Source organism: Myotis davidii, unplaced genomic scaffold, assembly GCF_000327345.1.
Source record: "Myotis davidii unplaced genomic scaffold, ASM32734v1 scaffold217, whole genome shotgun sequence".
Lineage (NCBI taxonomy): Eukaryota > Metazoa > Chordata > Mammalia > Chiroptera > Vespertilionidae > Myotis > Myotis davidii.
The window spans coordinates 7,161,746-7,170,572 of NW_006290034.1; positions in this window are offsets into that span (position 1 = coordinate 7,161,746).

Consider the following 8,827-nt stretch of genomic DNA (forward strand, 5'->3'; position numbering starts at 1 on the left):
GGCACCCCCCGCCCCCTGGTTGAGGGGCTGCTTCAGGGTCCCCTATGTCTCCCTACACCCCCACCCCTACCCCCCAAAGCTGGTGTAGGAGGGAGAACCTCAGGGAGTTCGGAAGGAGAAAAGGCACCAACTACATACGTGCCGAACCTCCGTGAGCACCTGTGGCTTCTCCATGGAGACCCAGGCCAGGCCAGTCCCCAGGCGGCCCCTTCCATCCTGTGGCTGAAGGCTGTTTGGTTGCCTTTCCTGCTGCCATCCAAATGGAAATCAAAGAGACTTCACTGTCCAACCGTAGAATTGTGCTGCAAAAACACCTCTATCAATAGGCTGCAGAAAACCAAGAAACAATTTAACAGGGATAAGTGTAAAGACTTCTACAACTGAATAAGGGGTTAGGCTGAATAACAGACCTGAAAAAGACTGGATTTTAGCAGAACGAAGGCCAGTATGGCTGCAGAAAGAGTGAAAAAAGTGTGGGATTGTGTTAATAGAAATATGTATTAGGGGGAGGGGTAGTGACTCCATATTGACCAGATTATATCTGGAATATTGGTTTCAATATCGGGTGATACCTTTTTTATTGATTGATTTTTGAGAGAGGAAGGGAGAAAGAGAGACATCGAGTTGTTCCACTTATTTATGCATTCATTGGTTGATTCTTGTATGTGCGCTGGCGGGGATCGAACCCACAACCGTGGCGTATGAGTGTCACATTTTTAAGAGGGACACTTAGAGGCTTGAGCAACATCTGAAAAAGCAGCAAAGATGAGACCTGTTTGTGCCCCCTCACTACGCTGGGCACCTTGGGTAATATAAGGATGGAAAATGTATGATCCCAGGGGAGCCATAGACGCTGTGATAGGCACACGATATACAAGAGAATTCAGAAGAGAAAGTGGCATTGACCCTGGCTTGGAAGGATAGAGTTTTAGTATTTGGAGGAGGAAGAAGAGTAAAGTTCTCAGTTGATTCATAGTCAATTGTGAGACCCAGGCAAAAGAAACCCAAAAATGTTTGCCTTGATGGGAGGAACAATTGACCTTGAATATTTTAAAGACTTTCACGGTGGAGAGAATTACACTTCTGTCCCTAAGGGGGAATTAGGTTCACTCGACATGCCCCCCTCATGCTCCCTACTCCAGGTGGAGAGTTGGATTATAATTGGTACTGTCAAGCCCAGGCTGGAATGCTGTGACATCAACCCTCAACCTCCCAGTGGGAATTCAGTGCTTCTTCCCAGGGGCTCTCCTAACTCCTTCACACCCTGGTGATAGCAGGATTACACTTTGCCTTCTTTAGAGCTGGTAGGGGCGGTCCTCTGAAGACACAGACAGGTTTTTCATCCTATTTGCACCTCCTGGCAGTCCCCCCGCCCCCCCTTAGAGCCTTGTATGTAGTAGATGCTCATTAAATGCTGTGGAACCTAACTGAATTAGTATAGTTGATCTACAAGACAATAGACTGTAGGAGAGGTATAGCTCCTGTCACCCCTGTCCCCTCCAACCCCTCACTGTCAGGAATTCTAGGGAGGTTCCTACACTGTTAGGAATTGGCCCTTTCCAACAGGGTTATTTTAGGATGTTACAACATGCTCTGCTCCCAATTCTTTCTTTTTCCCATCTCTTTATTCAGTTAGGAAACCTTCTTAAGGAGACTCTGCACTGTGCCTGTGCCTTCGTTCCTGCCTCTAAAGAGTGTATTCCAGCCCTGCCGGTGTTACTCAGTGGTTGAGCATTGGCCTATGAACCAGGAGGTCACGGTTCGATTCCCAGTCAGGTTGTGGGCTTGATCCCCAGTGGGGGGCATGCAGGAGGCAGCTGATCTAAGATTCTCATCATTGGTGTTTCAATCTCTCCCTTTCCCTTCCTCTCTGAAGTCAATCAAAATATATTTTTAAAAATAATAGTGTATTTGTCAAAGTAATAGTGATAATGATAGGAAATAAGTAGAGAGTGTTACAATGTTATAGCAATAGAAAATAATTAAAGAGTGTTATAGGAAATGTAGAAAAATTATTTTTTGTGAAATATTAAAGAGCAGAGGGAATGACCACTCCGGCCAAGCCCTAGCTGCACCGTATAGATAAGACCATAGCTGAATGCTGCCCTTAGGAATGACAGACACACCTTCTAAGTGACACTGTGATAGGTAACCAGCCTGTACTCTGAACGGGAGACTTCGGTCGTTCTTCTGCCGGCCGCCGTGGAGCAAGGCAGCCTGGAGCGGGGTCAAGAGAGGACGATCGATGTCTGAAATCAGGGACCCATTTCTAACCCTGTTCTGGCCCACAGCAGTCCGGGTGGCTGTCAGTAACATCCGTCATCACACGAGTGTTAATCAGAGTACAAGCTGGTTCTCTCCTGTCATTATCACTATTACTATGACAGTATTCTAGTGAGGAGTGGCAGATGTGTAGACCAGGCAATACAGCTGGAGTTCAAATCTAGTGGCATAGATTTTGAACAACAATCTAGTCAAGAACGAAAATCCCACCGAGTACATTTTAAAGATTTAATTGGCTTTATTGAACAATTCCTGAATCAGGCCGCCTCCCTTTACAGACAAAAGCCCTCCAAGAAGTGGTACAAACTGGAAGGTTTCATGGGCAGGAACTGGGCCGGACAAGAAAGTTATTAGCAAAAGAAAAGAAAGGATGTTTCTGGCTGGAACACCTTTGGGGGGTGGGGCCGGAGGGCTGGCGGCAGGGGTCTTATCAGGCCTATTACCTCACCAGTGTCGATCAGGAAATTCCTGGCTGGTTTGAGGTCACATTCCTGGTATTGGCTGAAACTGCCCTCAGGTCTTGGTGTGTTGTCCTGGGGGCAGGCAGCTCTACTGGGGCCTGTTGTTTCTTCCTCTTTAACATCTCTCCATTTTCCTACCTGAAGTCTGTGAAAAATGCCTTTCTCTCAGGATTGCGTGAGACCAAAATGAGCGGTGGTTGGTAAGGCCTTCATCCTGTGTGGCCTATTGCTCGGGCTTTGGGAGTTGTGGCTGTCATTTTAGAACGGAGTAGGGCCTGGTGCCCCGAAAAGTTTCTCACCTCGGGCAGGAGACTCATTATTTTATCAACAAATATTGGCCGGATGCCTCCTGAGAGCAAAGTGCTACTTGCGTGAGTCACCATGAATACACAGAAGGAACCTAACTGTCTAAGGAAGGGGGCGGTGATTAAACATAATTATTTAATGACTGTTGTGACGAGTGCTTGTAAGGAAAAGTCTAGTTATGCGTTGAGAGTGTATACCTTGCAGGCCTGACCTAGTCTAGGAATTTGAGGTTTCTGGGATAAAGTGATGTTTGAATGGAATCTTGAGAGATAAGCAAGAGTTAGCAGAAAGGAGAGGGAAGTGAGTGCGTGGTGGGGGGGGGGGGGGGGGGACAGGGAAGAGCATTCCAGACAGAGGGAGTAACCCCTTCAAAGTCTTGGGGTGACTTGAGGCCAGAGGGAGGCAGGATCTGGACGGGGTAGGACCTTGTGGACCCGCCGAGAGACATTGTGGGGTTGGTTGGTTTTCTTTTAAATCTTAACAGAAATAGGAAAGCACGAAGTTTCAAAGTAGGAGACCCACAGAATCAGGGTTTTAGGAAGATCACTGGGGCTCCTGGCGTGGAGAATGGCTTGGTACTTGGATCTCTGTCCACAGTAAAAAAAATGCACTTTACTTCAGGGCCTGATAAACCCTGCCTCAGGGAACAATATGTGTCCTTGAAACAATACCTAGCCTCACTCCCTGCCCTCTGCTGCTTTTAATTCTACTTTGTTTCAATTTTATAAAAACCCTGGTCTTGACCCACCAATGAGAGCTGCAACCCCGAGTTTGAAAATCATAGAATGAGATGTCCCTTTAAGATGGCTTCCAACTCTGATACTATGTTCTGAAATACTCCTCCTCTCGCTCCTATTCTTTCCTGAACTCAGTCTAAAAAGAATAGTTATTGTTCACTCAACAAACAGCAGGGGCCAAAGTCGGTCATTAAGGATGGATTGTCTACCCTTAGGGTGAGAACCTGTCCCTTATTTTCTTCTCTAGAATAGAATGACAATAGTTGCTACCTCCAAGGGTCATTGTGAGGATTAAAGGAGATCACGTGCATAGGTGCTCAGAACAGCGCACAGTGAGTTCTCAGTGTTTTCTATTGTTGGTGTTATTGTATTCGCATTATCATCGTGATGTGGAGGACTTAACTGAAAACATGAGACTTAATCCTGTAGACGGTGGTGGCGTTATAAATTGGAGGGCCCGATCTGATTTTTGTTCATGAGGATAGTTCTTGCCTATTTAGGAGGTGAACTAGGAGAGGGTGTGAAGGAGGAACCAGCTCCCAGAGCTTGGGAAAAAGATACCATCAGGCAGTTCACAGAAGAAATGTAAATGACTGTTCAACTGAGGGCAAGGTCCTCCAACTATATAATCATCAGGGAAAAATGCAAATTTAAACAAGACACCATTTTTTGCTCATCAGTGTCAACGGAGAAAGGCAGTTTTGCACCTAATGTTATACATTACAATCCAAAGAGAAGCAGCAAGTGGGTTACATGGGATCCATTGGTGACAGATTAGGGAGGTGGGAGACAGCAAAGCAGGGGAAACCTCTGGGATTAGATAAACAGTAAAATGATAGACACTTACATCTCTTACATAGGTGGGGACAGGACAGCCAACAATTAACGTGATAACAGGATAGTTAGCAGTCAAGGATTGAGGTGATAACCATAACAGTGAGCAGGTTTATGGTCTCTCCCGGTGTGGTCTGGGAAAAGGGCGTTATCCTGACCTTCCAAAGGTCTGTTGTCATAGGTGGACCCCTTCAAGGTAAAGATTGACTTTTGTCAGGGAAGAAGCTAGTCTAGGACATGACGACCCTGCCATAAACTACTTTTAGTTAAAAGTTTTCAGATCATCTTTGTGGTTACTTTAGGTCTCTGCGTTTACAAGGCCGCCCCACTGGGGACTGAGCCCACAACCCCGGCATATGCCCTTGACTGGAATTGAGCCCGGGACCCTTCAGTCCTCCGGCTGACGCTCTATCCACTGAGCCAAACCGGCCAGGGCTCATTTATCTCTTTATGCATGCAAGCTAGTTCATGATACCAACCAGGGTATTTTTTTGGTGGTTGTTTTATTATTTTTTTTAAAGGGGTCATGTTACACACATTTTCTTACTCAACAGCACGTCCTGGAATTAACGCCTAATTGTCTGGTGGACACCTAATGCATGTTGGGGGTTTGCCCAACATTTTATTTTTTTGTTCATTTCAAAGCAAGTTACAGACATCAGTTCACTTCAGCACAAACTGTAAATTCCAAAATTGTTTATGATTTTTTTTTTTAGTAAAATTTACATGCAATGAAACACAGACTTAGGTAAACCATTCTATGAGTTTTAACAAATGCATATACCTGTGTACAACCCCCTGTCAAGATGTAGGACATGACGTCACTCCAGAAAGTTTCCTTATCTCCTCACACCCACCCGGAAGCCACCACTGCTCTGATGCCTGTTCTAGAACTTCACTTAATGGATACACACACTAGTACTCTTTTACAGATTCAACCACTTGGTGTGTATCCATCGGGTGTTGTTTTTGTTTGTTTGTTTGTTTGTTTGTTTGTTTATCACAGAGTAATGTTCCTTGTGTGAATACAAATCACAGTTTATCCATTCTCTTGTTCATGGACGTTGATTTCAGTTTAGGGCTATTTTGAATAAAACTGCTATGACATTCTTGTACAGATTGTTTTGTAGACTTATATTTCACTTCCCTTTTTCTAAGGGGTAGAATTGCTGGGTCAGAGGGTAGGTAATATTTGCCACTTTTGTTTGTTGGAAATCTTGGGCACATTGCTTAACCTCTTTCTTTTAAAAACTTTATTGGTTTTTAGAGAGAGAGAAACATCCATTTGTTGTTCCCCTTAGTTACGCATTCATTGGTTGATTTTTTTTATGTGCCCTGACCAGGATCTGAACCCACAACCTTGGTGCATCGGGACAATGCTCTAACTAGCTGACTACCCGGCCAGGCTGGTTAACGCATTAAGCGCCCAGTCAGTCGCCAGTGACTGACACTGTACTTTCCGTCCGGAAAACAAGACAGGCTGGGCGCTTAATGTGTTAACCTCTTTTTTTGTTAACCTCTTAAGGGCTGGTCTTCGTTGTTTTGTTGTGACCTTTTCTGAGGGGAAGTTGCTCAGCCTTCCCTAGTTCCTGCCCATTTCCTGAACCTGCTGCTCACAACTTCCCAGCAATTTTAATAAAGCTCTTATCACTTAAATCCGCCTTCATTTATTCTGTTGCCTACGACTCCATCTAAAAGTAGTATGACCATTAAATATAATAATAATTTTTAAATATAAAAAGTAAAAGTAATGTGGCCATGTCTTCATATATTTAATTCCCTTTTGTTGCTTTTTCTCCTTTTATAGAGCTTGTCCGAGTTTAGACGGTCTGTATCGCCTGGCACCTCACATCCCAGCCCACTGCACGTGGTGGTGTGTGCCAGCCAGCAGTTTAATGTTTGCATTGGCATCTGTTTCATGTATAAAATAACAGTCTGGAATGATTTAAATTTTTTTTAAACATTGTAAAAATTGGTTTTGAGCCTAACCGGTTTGGCTCAGTGGATAGAGCATCAGCCTGCAGACTGAAAGGTCCCAGGTTCGATTCCAGTCAAGGGCATGGATCTTGGTTGTGGGCACATCCCCAGTGGGAGGTATGCAGGAGTCGGCTGATTGATGTTTCTCTCTCATCAATGTTTCTAACTCTATTTCTCTCCCTTCTTCTCTGTAAAAAAATCAATAAAATATATATTTTAAAAAAAAATTGATTTTGAGAGAGAGAGAGAAAAAAACATTGATGTGAGAGTGAAACATATATCAGCGGCTTCCTGCACACCCCCTATGGGGGATCAAGACTGGAACCGGAACCCGTGCATGTGCCCTAACCAGGAATTAAAACAGCAACCTTGTGGAGCCCAACCACCTAAGCCACATCCTCCCAACAAGTACTTGTCGGATAAGTTACCAATCGTAGGTCCACATTAGGTGTTAGAGTTGTATTGTTTTTTTTTAATGTAGTGCACAGCATAATACAATAATGTATACTTTTCATTAAAAAATCAGAAAATTACGGTGTGTGTTTAGTTTTACATGAAACTTCCAGACCCTTTCCAACACGATTGCATCGTTTATATTCCAACTCACAGTGCATGCGTGTTCTGTTATTCCCGTGTTCTTGTCAACATTTAGTATTGTCAGCCTTTTAAGTTATAGACGCTTGAGTGTGTGGTGCATTCTTTTCTTTTTTTAATATATTTTATTGATTTTTCACAGAGAGGAAGGGAGAGGGATAGAGAGTTAGAAACATCGATGAGAGAGAAGCATCAATCAGCTGCCTCTTGCACACTCCCTACTGGGGATGTGCCCGCAACCAAGGTACATGCCCTTGACCAGAATCAAACCCGGGACCTTTCAGTCCACGGGCCGACGCTCTATCCAGTGAGCCAAACCAGCCAGGGCTGGTGCATTCTTCTTAATGGCTGCACAATATTGCAGGAAGTGGGTGTTTATAGTTTATTCAGCCATCTCCCTATTGGTGGGCATGTGTTTTGTTTTCGGTTCTTGGCCACTGTGGATGACTCTGCAGCAAGCATCCTTATGCATATGTCCTTATACACTGGTACTTTTCTTTCCAGGGGATACATTCCTAGGACTGGGATTCCTGAGTTACAGGACACTTACATTTCTAGTGTTAGGAGATATTGCCAGATTGTTTTTCCAGAGATTGTAATCCTTCACCTCTCTATCAGCTGTGTATGACAGTTCACTTTCCCATACATACTGACAGCAATACATGTGATGACTAGTTTTCCACTTTTGTCAGTCTAATGGGAATAAAATTGTCTCTCTCTCTCGTTTTTATTGATTTCAGAAAGGAAGCGAGAGAGATAGAGCATCCATGATGAGAGAGAATCATTGATTGTCTGCCTCCTGCATGCCCCCTACTGGGGATCGAGCCTAGAGTCAAACTGACCTCCTAACTCAGCGGTTCTCAACCTGTGGGTCGAGACCCCTTTGGGGGTCGAACGACCCTTTCACAGGGGTCGCCTAAGACCATCAGAAAACACATATATAATTACATATTGTTTTTGTGATTAATCACTATGCTTTAATTATGTTCAATTTGTAACCATGAAATTGGGGGTCACCACAACATGAGGAACTGTATTAAAGGGTCACGGCATTAGGAAGGTTGAGAACCACTGTTAATTCATAGTTCGACACTCAACCATTGATCCACACTGGCTGAGTAAATGGTATCTCATTTTTACTTTAATTTGCATCTCTATTTTTGAAGCATATTTTATACTTTTTTGGTCATCTGGATTTATTCTTTAAGGTTGAATATTCAACTTTCCTATTGTTTATCTTTTTTTTCCCCTAGAAATCTAGGTGACTAGATATATAATACAAGAATTGGGGCCCTAACTGGTTTGGCTCAGTGGATGGAGCGTTGGCCTGGGGACTGAAGGGTCCCGGGTTCAATTCCGGTCAAGGGCATGTACCTTGATTGCGGGCACATCCCCAGTAGGGGGTGTGCAGGAGGCGGCTGATCGATGCTTCTCTCTCATCGATATTTCTAACTCTCTATTCCTCTCCCTTCCTCTCTGTAGAAAATCAATAAAATATATATATTTTTTTAAAAAGATGAAAGCACATAGAAACTGGAAGAAGAAAGGGGAGCAGAATGGGCTGGTTGGACACCCACATGTGGCACAGTGGAGGCCTCCTGTGAAAGGCAAGGGGTCCCATGCGCACAGCCCAGG